General features: G+C 49.1%; 1 protein-coding gene across 6 annotated transcripts in view; it reads right to left on the bottom strand.

Annotated features, from left to right (window-relative positions):
- RNF220 (ring finger protein 220) overlaps positions 1-19,881 on the bottom strand; it is a 324,075-nt gene that overhangs the window by 249,865 nt on the left and 54,329 nt on the right. The window lies entirely within an intron of this gene.

The following is a 19,881-nucleotide window of genomic DNA, read 5'->3' as shown; positions in this document are numbered from 1 at the left end:
AGGTTGTTCTGCACTGGACACTTCAATACCGGAGAGAGGCAGACAGACAAACCGGAGGGGGATGAGGGAAGAGCAACAAAAACGATCCAGGATCTGCGTTATGAGGAAAGACTCCAGGAGCTGACTATGTCCAGGGGATCTAAATGACCACCCGGTCCAGGGATGTAGAACAACAACAGAGGACTACTTGGCACACATACAGCACCTTTATCCAAGTGTCCGACAGACAAGAAGGGTTATATTGTGCTTTTAAGAGACTGGGACCTGGTGCAGAATCACTCGGGCCTCTGGGCCACCCTTTACAAGGATGCGGGCTCCACTCTCTTCCCTGGCCCCTTTGGAGTGCAGGGACTTCCCCTTGCATGGCGACTCAAGCAGACTGGTCAGGGTGGAGGGAAGCAGGGCTGTCCCCCCATTGGGAACTCGAGGAAGTGGGGGTGGGATAGGGTGGGAAGCTATGAATAACGTCCTGGGGGTGTGCATGGCGCCCTGTCTCCCACCTGCATCCTGCACACAAGTCACCTCCTAGTATTGGACTTCATTCCTGCAGCCTGGCCCCACGCTGAGCGCTTCTCCTCTGTTATTGGCCCACCTGGAAATAACTTCGCAGCTCCCCGTGCCCCATTTCTCTCCCAAGAGAAGTGCAACAGCACTGGTTTTCAGCACCTAACCCGGCCCTTTAATCACCAGACAATGAGCTGCAGGTTCTCTTGTTAGGGGAACTCGAGTTTTGGCGTCGATGAAGTGATGGACATGAAAACACACACACAGAGACACAAACATGTTGCCAGGGCCCATCCCTGGAGGAAAGAAGAAAAAAAGAGAGAGAGAGAGAAAACAAACAGCCGTTTCACCCCCCAAACCGTATAATTTTGTGTAAATTTTTACTTTAAACATCTCTTTTTTTCCCGAGCCGTGATATAGGTCCTGTCAAAACCAGGGCCAATTACTGCCATTAGGTTCCCATTATGTCACTGCTTCTCCCCCCATTATGAAGGTCTTCAGCACACAGAGCTATAATCTTCACTCACTCTCGCTCCATCACTCCCAGAAGGAACAAAATTGTTTAAAAAAAAATAAAGCCTTTATTTTGCCCCTGTCAACTCTGAAAAGGAAGGGGGGGGGAGGGAGGAAAGAAAGAAACTGGTAAAGTTTTTAACTGTGAGGGTGCCAAAAGGACCAAGAGAAAGCAGATGGTGAGACGAGGGCATGTTAAGAGCGGAGCAGGGCGGGCTAGCAGTGGGGCACCTGGAGGAGTTTCGCTCTTTTTCACTCACTATATCGACGTTTGCTTTCCTTCTTCCCAAACTAACCTTGAGCCCAGTGCTATGGAGAGAGACCCCAAGAAGCATCTCCTAGAAACACGCTGGAAGCTACGTGGCTCATGAGAACCTTGCTGACGTTCTACCTGCTACTCAATGCCACGGGCTCCACCTACCCAATGCTATCACATTGGGGTCCACAGCCAGCCCCATCACCCAGTACCAGGACGGAGGCTACGGGAGGTTTTGAACGTAGAAGGAACTGCGATCTGCCATATCTCGCTGCCAAGACACCGTCCGTGTGACTCTAGGCTCAGGAAGCGTGAACAGCCCTGGAGCATGTGTGAGTGTGGGAACGACCCAGGGCCCGGCGTGGCAGAATGAAGCTGAACGGGGACAGCAAGCAGGCTGGCCTCCTGTGTAGTGACACCCAGGGCACTACAGGCTCACTGTGACTTGAAAGAGATACACCACACCCGTCCGCACACCTGGGCAGGGCTGGCCCATGATCACATGGGGCTCTGTACAAACATCAGAACAGGTGCTTCTAGGACCCTCCTCAAAAGCCATGCCAATGTCACCAGCTTGAAGGCCTATTTCCACGGCGGGACCTTGGGAACTGGGGTGCCCCATGCCAGCAGGTAACTGAAGCCAGCCCCACATCTGTCAGTTCAGAGCTGAGCTGGAAGGTGAAATGGAGGCTGATTCCAGATGCAAGCAGCCAATAGCGCTACTTACAGTGGACCCATCACCGTGGGTCTAGCCCCCTAACTGCTGTCTTTGCTGCTTGGATTTTGTGCAAGGCACAGACAACAGCGGCAGCTCCACCTCGGCCCAGGGCAGCACAAGCACTGGAGATGGTGAGCCGGCATCAGCCGAACGAAAGGGCAAGAGACCAGGCCAAACGGCAAAGCTCAACCCTGATCCCAATTCCCCAGAGCCTGGGTAGCTCAGCTCCAGAGCTCTGGTTCAGGCTGGGACTGGAGGCAGAAACCCGGTGGGAAAAAGCGATTCTCTTGCTGTCCCCAATGCTGTCAAAATCAGCGTAGCAGAAAGGGCCTGAGAGAGCCTGGCCTCGGGCTGGATGCTGGGGAGTCAGTCACCGTTTAGCACCCAGTAATCATGCGGGATAAACCTCCCACCTAGAGTTAATAGCGCTTCCTCTTGCATTGCTTCTAGATCCATGGCCAGGCATCTCGATCCCAATGAAAGCGAAGGCTCACATCCCCTGGGCCCCGGACACAGCCAGAGCGTGCACTGGGGTTCATGGCCGCAATGCCACCATCACGAATCCTTGAGCTCCTGTGCTGCTACTCAACTGGGACCAAAGCCCTCACTCCTCTCCAGTACCCCTGCTCCCTCCCACAAGCACACCCTGTGAAACTGGAGCAGGCACCCCCCCCTCCCCCCCGCATGGTTCCCCCAAACCACGGCAGATACCAGCATTTGAGGCTGTGGGCTGGCAGAAGAGGTCCCTCAATAAAGAAACGTCATCTCAGCTAAAGTAACTTCCCTCCCTCCCCCCTCGGACCTCACAGAACCACCCCTGCTTTGAATGCAAAGGTCTCGCCCACTCCTCCGCGAAGAGAGGGAGAGAAAGAAAGAGAAAAGAAAAGAAAACGTGACAGACACTTTGGCTTCCCCGAGCGATGGGCTGAGCCAGTGGAATGAAAGTGCTTAACGGCAGCCCAGTGAGCTGTCACTTATGTGAGCCTGTGTGTGCGAGACACAGAGCGGGGCCTGGACTGCCAATCGCCGGCTTTCCACCAAACCCCCTTTTGTTTTTGTTTAAATCAAATCAAGGGTCGCTTTAAGTTGCGCAGCAAAGCAATTTGCTGAGTATTCTTTCTCTCCGTCATGCCAGCAGCAACCCCTGGTAACTGGAGGCGGCCCATGTGAAGCGGGGGGGGGGGGGGGATCAACCCACTCACTCAAAGGACAACAAGAAGGGGAGGGCGGCAGAGGAACTGCTCCAGGAACACCATGGGGAAAGCCGCTCAGATCCCACCTTAGCTGAACTGCAGGCAGCTCCTCTCCCTGGTTCTTTGCTAATCCCCGGATACCGAGAACTGAACCTCCACCTGATGTGCGAACTACCCTGACCGGAGGATCTGGGTGGGCAGGAGCGCTCTGCCCGGGGTTGGCTTTCTACTCTTGCCACCCAGACGCTCCTGCGAGGGAGACGGTGCTGATGGACGCAACACAGAGCAGGACTGGGCCGTTGCCTTCCCTGGGAGGGCCAGCACCCGGCTCGGCCTGGCCACAGCCAGCCTCTGTGGCTTGGGTCAGAAGCAGCAGCGCACAGCCTGTGATGGAGGGACTGAGTGCCAGAGGCGCCCTGCAGCAGTGGGACTGTCAGGATGCCCTAAGGAGCCCCGGGGGGCACAGAGTGGAATGGGAGCTGCATGTCCCTTGTGCTGGCTTGGCTCTGCCAGCCAGGTCAGAAGGGAAGGGTCACAATCTCATCTGCAGCCCACGCTGCTGCTGGAGATGCTAGTCTGCCCGTCAGGGACAGCGACCCCACAAGTGAAGGGCCCCCTGTGTCCTAGCCCCCTTCCCCTTCCCCACTGCCCACACCCAGTGCGGGGCCAGGCCCAATCTGGTCAGGAGGAGATAGGGATGGGGGAAGCCTAATAGCGCATCACATCCATTTCTCTGTGGCCCATGCGGGATCATCATGAAGGCCTGAAGAAGGGAGCTAAATGAGAGGGAAGAATGGGGAAGAATGGGGTTGGAGAACAATCCAAAGGACGCCTGGATTGCTGGGGAGCAACGGCGGAAGATAAGAACATTGCTGAGAGGCAAAACGATTCCTTTGCCACACAGGATGTTACCCTTTGCAGGCAATGGAGATGAGGGACTGTCAGGGGCTGAGGTGTAATAAAAGAGGAGGTGCTGGGACAAGCTGGTAAATGAAAGAGCAGCAAGTCCCTGGGCCCAAATGAGACACCCCCAGAAGTTCTGGAGGGATGTTAGAATGGAAGGGCTGAGCTGCTACCACAAATATCCCCCCTCTCATTAAAATCAGCCACCTCACCAGCGGGCGGGGGCATAGCAAATATTGGAACGGCATTTTAGAAAGGTCCTATGGGTGATCTTGGGAACTGCAAAGCGGGGAGCCAGCTCTCAGGAGCAGGTAGATGGATTGAAACAATGAAAGAATTAAACATCTCACCTATCTGTAGGAATTCTTTGAGCAAGTCAGCAAAACAGTGGATAAAGGAGAACCAAAGATTACAGAATTTATTTGACTTTCAAAAAGCCTTTGAGAAAGTCCCTCACAAGAGGCTATGAAGAAAACTGAGGCCTGGTCTACACTAGCCAACTAGGTTAGCTTAACTAGGTCACTCAGGGGGTGTGAAAAATTCACACCCTTGAGTAGCGTAGTTAAGTCAACCTAAGTCCCCCCGTAGACAGCGCTAGCGAATTCTTCCATCAACCTAGCTCCCGCCTCTCAGGCAGGTGGATTAATTACAGCGATGGGAGAACCCGTCCCGTTGGCGTGGGTACTGTCTACACTTGAGCACGACAGCAGTGCAGCTGTAACGTTCCAAGTTTAGACAAGCCCTGAGTGACCACGGGGTAAGAGGCAAAGTTCTGTTGTGGATTAAAAATTGAGTAAGAAACCGAAATGGAATAGGAATAAAAGTGAAGAGGTGTTAATTATCTGCCATGATTAAAAATGAGGTGTTCTCCTAAATGCCACACAAATATTTCAGAGGGACTTAACCAAACTAGGGGGATGGGCAGCACGATGAGCGATGAAATTAAATGTTAACAAATGCACGGTAACGCACATTGGAAGGCATAATTTGCATTCCTAATACCCATTTCCGGGTTCTAAATTAACGGTAGCCACTCAGGAAAAAGACCTGGGCGTCACTCTGGCAGTCGAGAGAGTGCTCAGCTCAACATGCAGCAGCAGGCAAAACAAGTAAACAAAATGTCAGGCTGCATAAGAGGAGGGATGGAGAATAACATGGAAAATCTTGTAAAACAATTGTGTAAATCAATAGCACGCCCTGGGCTTAGGATATTGTGTTCAGTTCTGGTCACCCCATTTCAAAAAGAAAACAAGGGCTTCAGAGAGGGAAGACAAAAAATGTTAGAGGCCTGGGGGGGATCACTGTATATAAGGAGATTGAAAAGACAGATAGTTTAGAGAGAAGATGAATACGAGTGCCCATGATGGATGTATCAAAATAATGAATGGGATGGAGCAGGTAAATTGGGCACTCCTATTTCACACATTTCCCCTGAGAGAAGAGTAAGGGGACAGTCAATGGAACTGAAAGATAAATTTAAAACTGATCAAAAGGCAATACTTGTAAACACAAGATATAGCTAGCCTGTGGAACTCACTGCCTCAAGGTATCATTTGAGCCAAGATCGTAGGAGGATTTTTAAAAATGACTAGACGGGTATATGGAGAATGAGATCATCCACCGTTACATTAGTTAGGCTAAAAACTATTTTTGTTTTTTAGACTCTTCTGCTTCAGGGTATGAGCCAATCACTTATCAGGGGGTGTAGGAAGAAATTCTTCCTAAAACCAGTTTATTCCAGAATCCTATAGATTTTCTTGAACCCTCCTCTGACGCATCTGGTGCTGGCCACTGTCACAGCCAGGAGACTGGACTTGATGGACTGCTAATCTGATCCGGTGTCTCAATTCATACATTCCTATGACCTCCCCGCCCCCACGAGGAGCAAAGTCCCCAGTGAACCCAACCCCTGATCCATCCTCCTAACCCAGTGGTGTTAAAAGGGTTAAAATAAAACTTCCACACAACAGGAAAAAAGAGCCCGAGAGAGAAAGTTAATTGAAAATGCTGTTTAATTTTTCAGCTCCAATGGATTACACCCCAGCACAGATGGTTCCTCAAGCCAGTCTCTGTCTGTATCGCTGTCCATCCCAGTCTCCCCCCCCCCCCCCGTATATAAGGGAGGGGGAAGGGAAAAAAACACAGCAGGCAGTAGTTCAAAAAAAAAAAAAAAGGCAACTTAACACAAAAGAGCATTCTGTGCAGCTCTTTTCAAGGCACTGGGACAATGCTCCCAACTTGATCCTTTCATCAAGGGAACGTTTCGGGGTCAGAAAACAGGACACATTAAGCCTGGAGAGGCAGCGCTGTCCATTTTACTGCTGACTTTGGTGGCCGGTAAACGGTTTGTAGCAGAGTTGGATTGTTTTAGTTATTTTTATAAGGACCCATCTCCTTTAGGAATACTCCAATTTGGGGGATCCTAGGGCCTGAGTTCTAACCCCCGCTCCCCCCGCCATACCCCATGCTAAAAACAGCCCACCATCTTTCTCAGCTGAGAAGAGAGCATCTAACCAAGATGAAAGGCAACCCCTTTAACTGGATTGTCCCAGCAAGCCACCACACTAGAGACCAGCAAACATCTAATTAAAGATGTTCAGACACACAGAGTAAATCCTTACCCCTCCCGCCCCGCCTTCACTCAGCCCATTTCATTCCTATTTCCACTCATGGCTTTTTATTAAATACTCTGTCGTCGTTCGGGGAGAGGGTTGGGAAGAGGAGGGGGCGAAAGGGGATCAAACCTGTTCAGGGCTCTGATTTTCAACATCAGTTTGCTCTGTGCCAGGACTGTGACCCATTGATTTGTGAGCTGAATTTGATGATTAGCACTTTCTGATTAAAATAACCCCTTGCCCCTTGCAAAAAAACAACAACACCCTCTGTTGTATAATAATTTTGCTCCACTAATCATGCCATTTCCCAGAGAGACTCAGGTAAGGCAGAAACCCTCCTTCTTCTAATTTCCAGTAAGTTTTGTGCCTCGAGGTGAGGTGAAAAGTTGGATTTTTGTGCAAATCAAACTTCTCAGCCTGGTCGCTGTTCGGATTGGATGGTGCACTTCTGATACAGGCTACATCCAAACCTTTGGCCAAAACTCAAACCAAAGCTATTTCAAAACTAACATGCCCTGGGGGTTATTTTTGTTCCTCTGTACTTCCTGGTGTTGGGTGGGAAGAGAGACAGAAGGGTCCAGATAGAAAGGCCAGGTCTAAAACCAGGAAAACTCCTGGAGAACTCGAGACTGAGACCAAAGGAAGACTGGGAGAAGTTTGAGAATGCCTTTCTAAATCGAATCCATCATTGACACTGCTTTTCCACCAGCAAAGCACTCATGGCCTCAGCCACTGCTTAACAGCAATTCATGCCATGAAAAGACCCTGAATGCAAACGGAGTGGGAACAGGACCTTGTGCGGTCACCCAGCAGTGGCACTTATTGGACCCAAGAGGTAGTCATTTGTTCTGAAGCAGATAAAACCCCAGATAAACATGCCGCAAGCACGGGAAGTGGTGACTTGCCAACCAACACAGATTTTCCCCCTGATCTAGAGGACAGCTGAACCTTGTGTAGAAATCCATACAGCTGCGGTGGATGAGCAAGCCACAGGTAACCAGTGACCAGAGATTAGCCCAAACGTTGCATTTCCTAGTTTCTATAGCCACTGGCTCATCCATTTGCTTGATTTTAAATAAATCATTGATCTTCTACAACTTGGCTCTGATTTATTATAAGACGCCATTGCAGGCCCGCATTCCTCTATTAAAGCCATTTACAGATGTTTATTAAATGAACCAGGCAGGTAGGTGGTAATATTCCCCAATATTATTCCCATTTACAAACGGAGAAACTGGGACACCAGAGAGGCAAAGTGACTTGCTCAAGGTCACAGAGAGTAGACGCAGAGTTGTGAATGGAACCCAGGAGTCCGGGGCCTGTGCACTTAGACCCCTTTTCTTTCTATCAGACCTAAGCTGCACAGAATCACAGACCTAGGTTAACTAACAGGACCATGGAATGACTGAGGTACCATTGGGTTTGCTCCCGCTGCAGAAACCATCCATTGTGTGTAGTCCAATTGAAGCTGCCTTTTATGATTCAGGGGGTGGAAAGGGAAGCTTTGCATTAAAAGGATCAGAAATCCACATTTAATTACTCCTAACAAGGCAAATATTGTGCATGTCAGAATGGCACAAACCCTCACAAGGAGTCAGCACCTAACGATGGTGGCTTCAAAAGACACCTGTCACCGTGACCCACTCCTCGCCGGTCCGCGGTGGCGTGGGCTCAGAGTCCAGGCGGCGGCCATGCCACTGATGGGGGCTGAAGACACTTGGGAGCATCCCTGGCTGTGGTGCACACAAACGTTGCCGGAAACGCAGGAAAGGAATCATCAGTCTTGGGTTGGGACAGGCCTTTGGATCTCAGCCTGAAACACACATTTGGCTCTGACTAAGGTGGCACTTTCCACCTTTATTTTTTCTTTGCTTTAGAACAGGACCTGCCGGCTTCTGCCTCCAATCTCACCTGCCCTGAACAGGATGCAGAGAAGCCAGCAGCGGCGTGATAACCAGAGAGGCCAAGAAGCAGAAGAGGGTAGTGGGGGGAGGGGGAGCAGAGATGACTGGAGGGAGGTCGAGAGAGGAACGAAGAAAGAGAAAAGAAAAGAAAAACCCAGCAGTGCACCATGTTGCATTGTTCACGCTCAGACCTTCAATTTGCTCTCTGCATTCTCCTGCAGCGGGGAGAATGTTACGCTGGCTTAAGAGACAAATCGGACACAAAATAAAGACCAAGCACTCAGCAGTAAAGCAATTACCGCAACATTTTATGCCGGGCCTGTTCCTTTTGAAGGCAGCCTGGTGCTGCCCGCATGTACCTTAACCCGTTCCTAATAACCATAAAGTCACCATTATTTACGGTACAAGACATTAAATAAATAATGAAAAAGCTGCCGGCGACGGAGCGAGGCAAGTGGGGGTGGCAGGGGAATCTCCTGAGACCAAAGCCGGCACTGGCTGAATCTGCCCTGCAGGAAGCAAACAAAAGCAACTTTACTAAACCTGTGGGGGCTTTTTCTTTGGAGGGGTCCCAGACGTGGGAATCGGGTTAGTCCAGGAGGCACAGAGTAAAAAATAATATTCTTTTTAAAAGGCAAAATCAAAACAAAGTTGCAGGAGAGACCCAAATCAAACAGGCCCTGAGCTTCAAACCCACTGGCAATCGCCCCAAGCAGATCAAAGGCGGTGGGGCCAGATTCTGATCTCTGTTATGCTGGTGTAGATCCAGCGTAACGGCACTGTTATGTAAGTCAATGGCATTTCTGCAGATTGACACCCTGGCATGACACGGACCGGAACTAAGCCATGACTGGTGGCCGTTCATTCACACCTCAGTTAAATTCAGAGCTAGATCAAAAGTCAACTGTGAATATAAATACAGGTGTCGAGAGGAGTCCCTCCCACCCCTTCTTAAATAAAACAGACGCCCACTTCCAGCTGACAAACAGCCCTTCTTGACTCACCGCCTGGCCTCTGTCCCAGGGAGAAAAAGTTTTGATTAAAGAAGGAAAACACCCCAAAACCCAAAACCAAGCAACACTTTGCAGCACGTTCAGGACAAAGTCCCAGCCAAGGTTCTCGGTAAATTATCCAGGTTCCTATTCACTTGATCACACGAGGAAACATTCTGGTACGCCTCAATCCTGCAACTGGATCAGCGTGGGCTGACCCACACGTCCACACAGCATCCCATTGGAGTCAAGTGTCTCTGCAAGCGGGTCTGACTGCAAGTCTGGGACCCTAGTATCCAGGTTTTTAATCACACAGCAATTTCCCCCCTTCAGAGCCTGTTGTTTTTTTAAACTTCCCTTATTGTAAAATCTTCTCCCCCGCCCTGGGTGCATTTTACTGTGGAAATCCAAAAGCCACCCAAAATCATCATCAGCTTGAATTTGTGCAGGTGGTTCCTGGTCTGATAGGGATTGATCCTGCTTTGAGCAGGGGGTGGGACTAGATGACCTCCTGAGGTCCCTTCCAACCCTGATATTCTATGATACGCTACCTTTGCAGGTTGACCGACTGACATAACTGGGGGAATTTATTCGGCCACAGCTAGCAGCAAAGTGATCAGACCAGCTGCAGGGCTACGCCCTTCTTCCTCCACTGCTCGTGTATTGGGTGACACCAGATCTCAGTGGCAGGCTTCCCATCTCAGCCATCGTGACACTCCTTAGCGCTCTGCTGCTGAACTAGTTGCATAGGACACCCATCCTTGGCAGGACAAACCCACCATATCAACTGGATTTTCCCCACCCTTATTGCCCTGGTTTTACACACAGTGGGAGACCTGTTGCTGCAGCATATGACAAAGATTTTGCCCCAAACAGCCTCAAGCGCTACCCCAGGCTGTGAATGGTGAGGTGTGCGAAGCACAGGAAGCTTAGGAAAGATTCGCCTGACCAGAGAGCGGACTGTTTTCCTTTTAACCATGTACTTGGACAGCAGGTCCAGTCCCCTGCCTTCACTAGCAGGACCAAGTACTGTCCCTGACAGTCCCCCTCCCGAATTCCTAAATGGCCCCTCTCAAGGATTGAACTCACATCCCCAGATTTAGAAGGCCAATGCTCAAACCACTGAGCTATCCCTCCCCCTTTAGATAGTTGGAAGCATCAGCATGAATAGGCAGAAGCGGCCAGCAGCAAAGGCAGGTAATGCCATGGTGCTGCTGTTTATAATAGGGCAGAGGAAATAAAGAAGGTATTCCATCGGTTTCAGCAGCACATACACGTACTGCAGAGACAGACACGGAATATATTCACAGCATACTTTATGCACACATAGACCATATAGACAGTTGATGTCTTAGTCAGGAATGTACTGCCCGTTCTATGCAGGACCCAGAATTAAGGATTTCTATCAATTTCTCGTCCCGTTTGAATAATACCCACCCTGGGAGACTGTTTTGTTCCTCTTAATCTTTTCCATTAACCCTTCTTCGTTTTAAACTCCGTGCTGGTCCCAATGCCATACAGTAGCGAGTAAATGAGTGGCATTAGGATTGCGCTCAGCACAGGAGTGTGAGTGAACGGGGTGTGTGTCTGAACACACAGGATTGGAGAGCTCAGAGGATGTCTTTGGTTTTTGCTTTTTGTTTGTTTTTTAAACAAGTCTACACAAAACAAAAAGGAAAATAATGTCTCCTGCCACTGAATGGAAGAGTCAAACACAGACACACACAAAGGAGAGAGGGCCATCTGCACTGTGCATCTGATACAGCCCTTGGCTGGTCCTAGTTTCATAGGCTCTGAGGCAGGCGACCAGGAAGTGGAATGTTTACAGCCTTGCAACTTACAGTCGAGTGAATGCTATGAGATGCGTATGCCTGAGTGTGAATGACAACAGTTACACATTAAGCTGCACCTCCTTCCTGCACCCCATGCCCTCCCCAAGCCACCCGACAACAAGGTCTGGCTATGGAGAGAGGGCGCTGGGTTCTCCACTTTGTCTCTGCACTGGAAAGGGAGCTAGTGGGGCAGGATGAACTGGCACATGAAGGTCCTCCTCTTGGATCTGGGCTCCCTTGTCACAGAGCGGTGAGACTGGAAATCCCCTGGTGCCCGCCCAGGGGTTTTGGAGTGTCAGACCAAACAAGCCCTTCTCACGCCTGCTCCGGGGTGGTAGCCATGTCCTCACGCAGGGGGCTACACACTTCACTACCCTCCACCCCAATGGAAGGGGAGGAACACACACAGCAGTGCGACCCGCATGCTGGAGAACCAGGCGGCTCCGGGGAGGTGCACCGCAAGGCGGACGTCGCCCTACAGCCTCGCATGTGTTAATTCTCCAAGCTGTTGGGGGGGTAGAGCGTACCAGACCTGAACTCTGAACCTGCCTGACACCCTATGCCCCCCTTTCATCCAGAGGTTATAAAACAGAGCACCAGGCCAGGCAGCTGCTCTCTCTAAGATCTGGTCCGTTTCATTTCTCAATAAAGAGGAGAAGGGGTGGGAGGCAAGGGAGGAGGCGGATTTCTAGGCATGGGTGGGTTCATTCTTCCCCAGCTTACGCAAGTCAAAGCTGCCATGGAGGGGAGTGGGAGAGGAAGTCTGGTGCTTTGAGCGGGACAGGCCATTCAGAAAGGCCGGTGTTTCAGACACGATGCATTACATCTACACGCCCACCGTTAAAGTCACGAAAGAAGCAAATGAGGCACTGCCCAGCCCCCATGTGTGCCCAGTAACAAGGAGCCATGGCTCTAAAGAGGACACTTTTTTTTGGATGACTAGCCACAGAGCCACACTGAGTGTCATTAAAGCCACTGCAAAAGAAACCCTCCCCGCCCCCTCCCCAGCACCCGTCCGCCAGGCTCAGCTGAAATGTAACCCCCCACCACCACGCGCGCACACACACACACACACACACACACACACACACACACACACACACACACACACACACACACAACAAAAGCCAAACTCTTTCAAAGCCAAATCTGATTGAAATTCAAAAACTTCTCAGCCCCTCTCCCTCCTCCTCACCTTGAAAAGAGTGTGTATAAAACAGCAGGACAAAGAGCCCCCCCCCCCAGCCCACCCCCTGGCATTGTGTCCCTCAGCCTGCTTAGGGCCAGCTACAAGGAAAACCCAGCCCTGGGCTCGCCCCATTGTTCTTTCCCCCATGGCCTCTGTGGGCCTGGATGGAGCAGAGGCTCCAACGAGCCAATACACACCCCACACGCACCAAAACCATAACACTTTGTGCCTTTGTGAGGGGCACAAAGACGGGCCCTGCCATGATAGAGCCGGGCTGCGTGATTTACTCACCTGCCTCTCGAGAGCCAGCGTAGAGGTCTATGGCCAGGGCAGGCAAGCGGCCATTGGTTTTATACCTGGGGCTATTCTTGCTGTGATCGGCCTCCATCCCCCTCTCTAGGGGCAGCACCTTCAGGGTGATCCTTTAACCTTTAGCTAGCTGATGTTCCTCCCCTGTGTACCAGCCCCCCAGTGCCACGGAGCACAGCACCTTTCCCGTCAATCGCAGACGCTTGGGGATCTTCCTCTTGAATTGTGCATCGCTCTTCTTTCAGGCAGAACAGTCATCCTTCTCTCTGGGTAAAGGCTCTCCGACGTCTGTGCAGTTAAGGGGTGTCCCTGTTTAAGCTTCATGCCTGAGCTTCTGGTTCCCTGGGTGGCTGCTTCAGGTAACCCTTCCCGTCCCATCCCTGCTCCATCTAGGGAGTGCTGCATCTTTTTGGAACGTCACCACCTTCACAAACAAAGACAACTGCCACCCTCAACACTTCTACAGCCCTGCTCCTCTTCAAAGCTCTTTACAAACATGAAATCAATCCTCACAGACTCCTCCTGCCCTCCCAAGAGGCAAGTCCCCAAATGACGGCTGGGAAAACTTAGGTTAGGGATTAATGGATTTGTCCAAGGCCACAGAGGGAGTCCATGTCAGATCCAGCATTAGAAAGCAAAAGCTGCTGGTTCCTAGTCCTGAACTCTGACTTCGAACCCATGTCTCCCTGCGCCTGCTTTCTCTGATCTTCTTTCTCCATGCAGCCAGTCTCCGGGCAGCCTGCCAGGTATCCCCCACAACTCACAGTAGGGAAAGCTAGCTGGTGCAGGACCAACAGTTGCCTGCCCATGTCTGTGCCTCACTGGTCAGGAGATTCCCCGGCTCTCGTTAAATACCCTCTGCAATGTGGTGCAACAGGAAAGCTGTAGCTTCCAGTCTGTCTCCTCCACAGTTCTGGAGACTCGGGCAATTTTGCCGCCACACAGCTCTTGGGGTAATCTTGGAGGTAACTTGGTTTTTACCAAAAAGAACAGGAGGACTTGTGGCACCTTAGAGACAAACACATTTATTTGAGCATAAGCTTTCGTGGGCTACAGCCCACTTCTTCAGATGCATGCAGTGGAAAATACAGTAGGAAGATAGATATACACACAGAGAACATGAAACAATGGGAGTTACCATACACATTATAAGGAGAGTGATCAGTTAAGGTGAGCTTTTATCAGCAGGAGGGAAAAAGAACTGTTTGTAGTGGTAATGAAAATGGCCCATTTCCAGCAATTGACAAGAAGATGGGAGGAACTGGGGGGGGGGGGGTGGAAAAGCATGGGGAAATAGTTTTACTTTTTTCGTTTTCACCAGCATCTCTCATCTAGACCTGGTGGGCGTGGGCTTGAACGACACTGTGGTAAACACAGTGAGGCCAGGCCTGGAAGGAAAAGAGGGTCCTCAAGAGCCTAGCAAGAAATGGATGATTCCTACTAACACCCAGCTTGAAAGAAAATGAACAGAGAGCACAGACTATACAAGAGCCCCCGGGATGTCTCTGCCCTCCTCTAAAGAGCACATGGAAAAGCTACGGTGACTTCTGCCTGGGGAGTTTCCATTCTCCTCTGACAGCCTGTGAAAAGGGGTGTCCTCCAAGAACAGGGGGTTCTCTGGGCTAGTGCACAGAACACTGACTGACAATCCAGAGTCCTAGGTGCTACTCTCAGCTCTGCTGCTAGCCTGCACCTTGAGCAAATCACTTCCCACCTCTCTCTTTTTCCTTCCACTTTCCGTCGGTCTTTTCGATTGAGATTGTAAAGTCTTTGGGACAGGGACTCTCTTACACTACGTCCCTGTAAAGTCTGCTACACTGGAGCCCTGATCTCAGCTAGCTGCTCTGGTAATTCAAATAATACTTAATCAGCACCTAGAGCCTAGCGGACGCAGTATAGATCCAGGAGTCAGGACTCCCAGTTTCTAACATAAGAACGGCTGTACCGGGTCAGACCAAAGGTCCATCCAGCCCAGTATCCTGTCTGCTGACAGTGGCCAATGCCAGGTGCCCCAGAGGGAGTGAACCTAACAGGCAATGATCAAGTGATCTCTCTCCTGCCATCCATCTCCACCCTCTGACAGAGGCTAGGGACACCATTCCTTACCCATCCTGGCTAATAGCCATTAATGGACTTAACCTCCATGAATTTATCCAGTTCTCTTTTAAACTCTGTTATAGTGCTAGCCTTCACAACCTCCTCAGGTAAGGAGTTCCACAGGTTGACTGTGCGCTGTGTGAAGAACTTCCTTTTATTTGTTTTAAACTTGGTGCCCATTAATTTCATTTGGTGGCCCCTAGTTCTTGTATTATGGGAACAAGTAAATAACTTTTCCTTATTCACTTTCTCCACACCACTCATGATTTTATATACCTCTATCATATCCCCCCTTAGTCTCCTCTTTTCCAAGCTGAAAAGTCCTAGCCTCTTTAATCTCTCCTCATATGAGACCCGTTCCAAACCCCTAATCATTTTAGTTGCCCTTCTCTGAACCTTTTCTAATGCCAGTATATCTTTTTTGAGATGAGGAGACCACATCTGTACGCAGTATTCAAGATGTGGGCGTACCATCGATTTATATAAGGCCAATAAGATATTCTCCGTCTTATTCTCTAACCCTTTTTGAATGCTTCCTAACATCCTGTTTGCTTTTTTGACTGCCGCTGCACATTGCGTGGACGTCTTCAGAGAACTATCCACGATGACTCCAAGATCTTTTTCCTGATTAGTTTTAGCTAAATTAGCCTCCATCATATTGTATGTATAGTTGGCGTTATTTTTTCCAATGTGCATTACTTTACATTCATCCACATTAAATTTCATTTGCCATTTTGTTGCCCAATCACTTAGTTTTGTGAGATCTTTTTGAAGTTCTTCACAGTCTGCTTTGGTCTTAACTCTCTTGAGCAGTTTAGTATCGTCTGCAAACTTTGCCACCTCGCTGTTTATCCCTAGTCCCGGTTCTGACACTTACTTGAGGCAGTTCCTTCCTCTCTGTGTACCCCATTTCTAAAATGGGGATAATGATTCTGCCCCACCCTTTAAACCACTTGGAGCTCGATGGCAAGATGCACTGTATAAAGTGCAAAGCGATTGTTCTGGAAGCAGAGTTCATACACACTGCAGCTCTCCAGCTCACCAAGGTGAGTGCTAAATTATGCGAAACCTCCAAGCAACCACACTTAATTGAGTTTTAATTTTAGTCAATTAAAAGTGTGGGAGAGGTGAGGTCTGCAAATGTTCACTCCCGGATCTTGGATATTTATTTGGAAATAGGGCACCTCCTTATACAGTGACTCCCGGTAAGCTGATCTACTCAGCAAAGGTGAACAGGGGCAGGGGACTGACAGAGAAGAGGGGCTAGGCCAGCACCACGACGGCCTGATTAAGCAATCAACCCTGAACATAAAGATGGGAGGGCAGTCTCAGCACTAACCAGACAGCACCCTACCGCCTCCTCCAGTCCTCCACCCTGGGAATGTTACATGGGAACTCTTAAAACTATGCTACGGTAACAGCCCTAACCTTGCAGCATCGATATTTGCAGCTTCAATTCTCCAGACCTTTGCCATGGGTTGTGCCTTTGTGGGACACGTATAGATCTAGGATCTCCTTCATGAAGTGTCCTCCTACCCCCTTGCAGTCTCCACTCTCAAGGCAGGGAGGTGTAAACAGGGACTGCTAACAGGGAGTTTCGCAAGGGATAGAGGGCTGGGGTCCTGAATGCAAGGAGTGCAGACCTGCTAAACCCTAAAAACAGGATTTCAACCTTCAAGAACAGGCCCCATCCCCAGGGAGATGTAACCTGAAGACGGACTAATTTCCTCTGTCAGTGAGAGCACCTTCCGCGGCGATTATTATTATACGCACTGCAGGTACCACTGTTTCCACTCACTGTGATCTGCAAAAACAACAAGGAGTCTGGTGGCACCTTAAAGACTAACAGATTTATTTGGGCATAAGCTTTCGTGAGTAAAAACCTCACTTCTTCGGATCCGAAGAAGTGAGGCTTTTACTCACGAAAGCTTATGCCCAAATAAATCTGTTAGTCTTTAAGGTGCCACCAGACTCCTTGTTGTTTTTGTAGATACAGACTAACACGGCTACCCCCGATACTTGTGATCTGCAGGCTCCAGACCGTCGAAAAGCTGGATGCTGAGCCATCTGTAAATAAATTTGAAAAGGCAGTTCCCTTCCTAGCACTAGGAAAGGCGTCAGGAAGAGATGGGATTCCAGCTGAAGTACCGAAACACGGAGGACAGCTTGCGTTTAAACATCTGCACGATGTCTTCCTTCCCTGCTGGAGGGAGCGGGAGACAGGAAGGTCGCCACCATCATAATGTTGTATAAAAACAGAGGTGACCAGAGTGACTGCAACAACTACAGAGGAATTTCTCTCCTTAGTGCTGCTGGCAAGGCATTCCCATGGGTCACCCTCAAAAGACTGCAAATTACTGCTGATCTTGAACCTCCAGAGAGTCAGCACAGCTTCCTCGCCAGTACATTTACCATCGACACGGTCTTTGCACTAAGGCAACTGCAAGAAAAGTGTCAAGAACAAGGAAAAACCTCTCTACATGGCCCGCACAGCTCTTACAAAGGCTTTTGATCTGGTCAGCAGAAAGGGCTTTTTTCAATTGCTTGGTAGAACTGTTTGCCCCCCACCCAATCGTCCTCAGTCTAATTGGATCCTTGCACAGCATAGCATGAAGGCTGCAGTCCAGTATGGTGGTGAGCAAGCCGACAGCTTTCAAAGCCACAGGGGTGTGAAACAGGGTGTGTTTTTGAACAAACACTCTTTGGCATATTCTTGTCTCTGCTGTTTCGTTATAACATAAGAACGGCCAGACTGGGTCAGACCAAAGGCCATCTAGCCCAGTCTCCTGTCTGCCGACAGCGGGCAGTGCCAGGTGCCCCAGAGGGAATGAAGAGGGCAGGGTAATAATAAAATGATGCATCCTGCATTGTCCAGTTTCAGCTTCTGGCAGTCAGAGGTTTAGGGACACCCAGAGCATGAGGCTGTGTCCCTGACTTCCCATTTTTAAAGAATGCCTTTTTGCCGCTAATCACTTCTTTTACTCTGTTTAGCTATGGTGGCTTTTTTGGTCCTTTTTTTTTTTTTTTTTTTTTTTTTAATTTGGGGTATACAGTTAGTTGAGTCTGTATTATGATGTTTTTAATAGTTGCCATGCAACTTGCAGGCATTTCACTGTTGTGACTATTCCTTTTTACTTTTCATTTAACTAGCTTCCTCATTTTTGTGTAGTTCCCCTTTTTGAAGTTAAATGCTATTGCAGTGGGTTTCTTTGGTATTTTCCCCCACAACCATGTTAAATTTCATTACATTATGGTCACTATTACCAAGCGGTTCAGCTGTATTCAGCTCTTGGACCAGATTCTGTGCTCCACTTAGGACTAAATCAAGAATTGCCTCTCCTCCTGTGGGTTCCAGGACTAGCTGCTCCAAGAAGCAGTCATTAATGGTGTCTAGAAATGTTATCTCTACATCACATCTTGAGATGGCATGTACCCAGTCAATACGAGTTGAAATCTCCCATTATTATTGGGTTTTCTGTGTTTGTAGCCTCGCTAATCTCCCTGAGCATTTCACAGTCACTGTCACCATCCTGGTCAGGTGGTCGTTAGTATATTCCTACTGCTAGACTCTTATTATTCAAGGATGGAATTTCTATCCACAAAGATTCTATGGCACAGTTTGATCCGTTTCATTTTTACTGTGTTTGACTCTATGCTGTTTTTCACATATAGTGCCACTCCCCTCCTCAGCATGACCCACTCTGTCATCCATATATATTTTGTACCCTAGTGTTACTGTGTCCCATTGATTAACATTGTTCCACCAAGCTTCTGAGATACCTATTGTATCATCATCTTCATTTAATGCCAGGCACTCAAGTTCACCCATTTTAGGATTTAGACTTCAAGTATTTGCATACAAGCACTTATACAATTTGTCAATATTCAGTTGTCTGCCTTCACGTCATGTAACTGAAAGGGACTCCTTTTCATTTGACTGTTTCTCTTCACTTCCTGCCTGTACTTGATCAACTTTGTCATGCTTTCTATCTAGCACTGAGGGTGTACATCTCCACACAAGATCAGATGAAAAACTCCTCAGCATTGGACGTCTAAGAGCAAAAAGCAAAGTCAAATACCTGCTGATGAGAACTCTTTTCACTGACAACACAGTGCTCGTCACACACAGTTAAGAGGAGCTTCAGCAACTTTGCAATAGCTTTGCACTAGCTGGTGATGAATTTCGACTAACCATCAGTCTAAAGAAGTCTAAAGAAGACAATGATTGGGGCACAAGGTGCGTTGACTGCACCAGAGGTTTCAGTAGCTAACACCGTTCTAGCAGCTGTGCACAGATTCCGCTATCTAAGATCAACTGCATTGGATAACTTATCTCTAGAAGACAAGGTTAATTCTTACATCTGAAAGGGAGCTACCGCATTTGGCCAACTGACCAAGCACATTTGGAATAACAGGAAACTAACATTGAACGCCAAGGTAGGTGTGTACCTGATGTGTGTTTTGAGCACGCTGATGTACGGTGGCAAGACCTGGACCTCCTATAGAAGGCAGGAGAGAAGGCTAGATGCCATCCATATGTGCTGTCTTCATCGTATTCTAAAAATCCAGTAGGAAACCAAAATTATTGACACCAAATTACTTGAGAAAGCAAAACTGACAATTCTAATCCGCACTTTCAAACACAGACATCTCCCTTGTGTTGCTGGATGGAGGATGGATGAATTACAAAGGATCTCCTGTATGGAGAACTTGCAGATGCTTCAAGGCTACTGGGCCGACTGAAACTCAGGTTCATGGACATTTGCAAGACAGGGTTGAAAACTTTCAGCATCAACATCGCAGGCTGGGAAGATGCAGCTGGCAACAGGCCACGCTGGAGGGCTGCATCCGTGGAG

The sequence above is a fragment of the Chrysemys picta genome, chromosome 8, assembly GCF_011386835.1.
Source record: "Chrysemys picta bellii isolate R12L10 chromosome 8, ASM1138683v2, whole genome shotgun sequence".
In the NCBI taxonomy this organism is placed as follows: Eukaryota; Metazoa; Chordata; order Testudines; family Emydidae; genus Chrysemys; species Chrysemys picta.
The sequence above is the reverse complement of the archived record's forward strand: the minus strand, read 5'-3'. Positions and strand labels throughout refer to the sequence as shown.